At 36.7% G+C, this 3,527-nt stretch overlaps 1 pseudogene; it reads left to right on the forward strand.

Annotated features, from left to right (window-relative positions):
* The first annotated feature begins 526 nt into the window (after positions 1–526).
* On the forward strand, positions 527–2,405 carry LOC101571744 (annotated as a pseudogene).
* Positions 2,406–3,527: the final 1,122 nt, after the last annotated feature.

Below are 3,527 nucleotides of genomic sequence, written 5' to 3' on the forward strand. Positions count from 1 at the left end.
GTGCACCTAATTTCTTACAGACTTTCATATTTTTTATTTCTGTCATTTTATGAACAATGCTTATTCTTATGAAGAAGTTTAAATTCTGCTTGGGTATCATAATTTTTTCATATTTTGCAAAGAAGAGCTGCTCCGTGAATGAGAGCATGGAGTGGGGAGCAAAATGGGCAGTCGAGTTCTGTCTTCAGTCCGAGGAAGACACACAACACATCTCTTCAGATATTTTCTTGTTCCAGTAGAGAATATTCATCAATTTCCTTGTCTTGAAAGAGAACATACTTTGCTAAAGAAGAAAAAAATCTTTCTCATCTTCAACTGAGTGAGGTATGGTCACTGTGGTGAGGACAGATCTCCCTCCGTACCTCAGTATTCCTGCATCTACATTTGGAACTTGGGCCAGCAACTCTCCACTTACTCGGGAAATTTTGCTTTACCACAGTTAACAAAATTGCATTGCATTATTAAAGCCTGCAAAGAAGCTAAGGGTAAGAGCTTTTACAGCAGAAAAAAAAAAGAAAAGTCACAAATGGCACCTCCAGGTATGTTGGTGTCAATCAGCTAGATCATGGATTATTTTGCATTGTTGATGTACAGAACATATCAACTTTTTTGAGATGACAATTGAGACTGGGCTTTGTGGCCCAGTTCTTGGGAGGCTATAATCAGATGAATCACTATGAGTCTGATCTAGTAGTAAGATTCTCAACACACTACACACCTTTCTGTAAAGTACAAAAAATAAAAATAAAAAACAAAAGTAAAGCCATATTAATATGCTGAGCTACTGACAAACGATCTACAAACTGCAGTACAGGGTTTCAGGGTAAATCCTGACAGGATTTGACTGACCTTGCCAGGTACAAAAGCTACATTTCTTGTTACATATGACTTGCTTTATCTTGGTCTTAACCATCCAGCAGAAAAGTATAAAAACTAAGCACAAAAAGTAAAGCCATACTAATATGCTGAGCTGTAAAAGGTTCAAGTCAACAACTTCTGACATTGCCAGTCTTATAGATAACCCACTACTATTATTGACTACTGGACTATATTGGTATATTTTGCTGAATTCATACACCTACAATGTTTAAATGACAATGGAACACCCATCTCTGACAAAATTAAACATAAAAAAGGGATACAAATGAAGGACCATTTTGAATCTGTATATTCAAAATAGGCTAGATATACAGCTACTTTCTCTTAATTCAATAAATAGAAAGATTTGTACTAATAGTGTTTGTGGAGAGAATATCATGTCTGCATCTTGTACTGCAAAAAACCACTAAGAAGACAGCAATATGCAATGTATTAATTATTGAAACTGTCCTACTAATCGGTTATGAAACTGTCCATTGCTATTTGTTTCTCAATAAAGTTATTAAAAAACAATCACAAACATCAGAAATGAAATTAAAATGAAAAAGACCTGTTCCATTTTTAGAATGTACTTCATGAACTGGAAAAACAGATCATGGCAGTCTCTACAGAAACTAAATAAACAAGAGAGGCAAATTTATCCACAAGATGCTGCCAATGAGAATTTCAAACTTCAGTGTGAGAGCCTGTAAATTCAAATCAAGTCCTTACACACAGAAAATATAAAGCTTACATTTGATATAACAACAGCCCAAGAAGATTTTGGAGAACACATGAAAAGATATAACACATCTTTTTTATTTTTATTTTTATTTTTTTTTTGCTCCGAATGCCTTCAGGGCAGATTTGGCTGGCTTGAGATATGGGGATTGAGCCATGGCAACCTGAGCCTGTTTGCTTTGTGGAAGCAGCCACTTAAAGAACTGAGCTAGGTACTAAAATCTTTTAGAATATTTTGCTGAGTTTACACACCTATAATATTCAATAATTGAACTTAGAAAAAATGGGGTATACCGATGAATGTCCATTTTGTATCTGTGTATTCAAAGTGGTTAGAATAGATATATAGTTACATCCTCTTAATGAATAGAGTGATTTGTTCTAATGGTGTTTGTAAATAGGATCTCAAGGCCGCATCTTCTACAGCAATTAACCACTAAGAAGAATATATGCAGTGTGTTATTTATTGAATCTGTACTTCCGATTTGATCTGAAACTGTCTCATTGCTAACTGTTTATCAATAAAACTTTGAAAAAAAAAAGAATTGAGCTAGGGCCAGACCCTGATATAATGCACCTTACATATAAAATAAGGAAACATAATGACAGTTTTGGGGAAACAGAAAGAAAATGGTCATTTATGACTTAACTTGATGAAAAATGAGATCTTATTAAAAAACTAAAGACAATGAAAGAGGAACTTAGGCAAGACTTCCAAAATCCAGGAACAAATTATAACACAAACTCAGGAATAAATTTCAGAGTTAAAGAATATGACTTCAACTGTAAAAGAATATATCATTTAAAAAAGAATTTATCACTAAAAAAAAAAGACAACACAGTAAGAGAATATTATAAGCTGTAAAATAGCACACGCTGCAGTGTGTTGAGTACATGTCTGTCATCCCGGTACTTTGGCAGTTTAGGCATGAGGACCACTGTGAGTTTGAGACCAGTCTGGGCTACAAAGTAAGGTCAAGGTCTCCTGGAACTGCATATCAAGACACTGTCTCCAGAAGACATACATAAATACATAAATAAATAAAACACTGTTAAAGGAAAAGAAAAGATCATGCGTAAAGTAAAATCCATCAGAATCATATCAGACTTCTCAACATAAACTTTCTTTATTCTTTCTTTTGGCCAGCTCAGCATCCCCTGAGGGAAGGGCTGGCATGGCATGTGGTGCTGGGGATTGAACTGAAGTCTCCTGCACCTGCCTAAAGCTTACTAAGCAGGTGCTTTAGACAGCTATTTCACTGGCCCTCAACACAAACTCTTAAATCAAGAACAGTTTGAATGATTTCAATCCCTAAAGCAACCTCCACTCTGCCAGTTGAGAAAAAAATTAGTCAACTGTTGCTCACACAAAGGACTTCTGTCTAGAACATATAAAGAATTTTTAAAATCAGAACCCACAATTCAATGATCCATTCAAGGCTGGGGAGATAGCTTGGTGGTCTTAGTGTCTGTGATAAAGACCTGGGTTTGATCCCTAACTCCACATGCCACGCTGGTCTCAGAAACCTGAGTTCTCGGGGCCGGGGAGATGGCTCAGTAGAATAAGTGCTTGCCTGGCAAGGGCAAGGGTCTGAGTTCAATCCCTCGTTCTGCAAAAAAGAAAAAAGAAAGAAGATAAAAGAAACCTGAGTGCTCCGTGCCAGCCGCCAAAGCCAGGCATTGTGGTGTATGCATGTAATCCCAATGCTGGGGAGACCGAGACAGGAGGATCACTATGAGTCTGAGCTGCATAGCAAGACCCTGTACCAAATAAATAAATATATGCATATTTTAAAAATGTTTCTTTTAAATAAGATTCAGGGGTCCAGGGAGATGGCTCAGTAGAACAAGCACTTGCCTGGCAAGCACAAGGGCCTGAGTTCAATCCCCAGTTCCACCAAAGAAAAGAAGAAGAAAAGAAGAAGAAG

The sequence above is a fragment of the Octodon degus genome, unplaced genomic scaffold, assembly GCF_000260255.1.
Source record: "Octodon degus isolate 3935 unplaced genomic scaffold, OctDeg1.0 scaffold00320, whole genome shotgun sequence".
In the NCBI taxonomy this organism is placed as follows: domain Eukaryota; kingdom Metazoa; phylum Chordata; class Mammalia; order Rodentia; family Octodontidae; genus Octodon; species Octodon degus.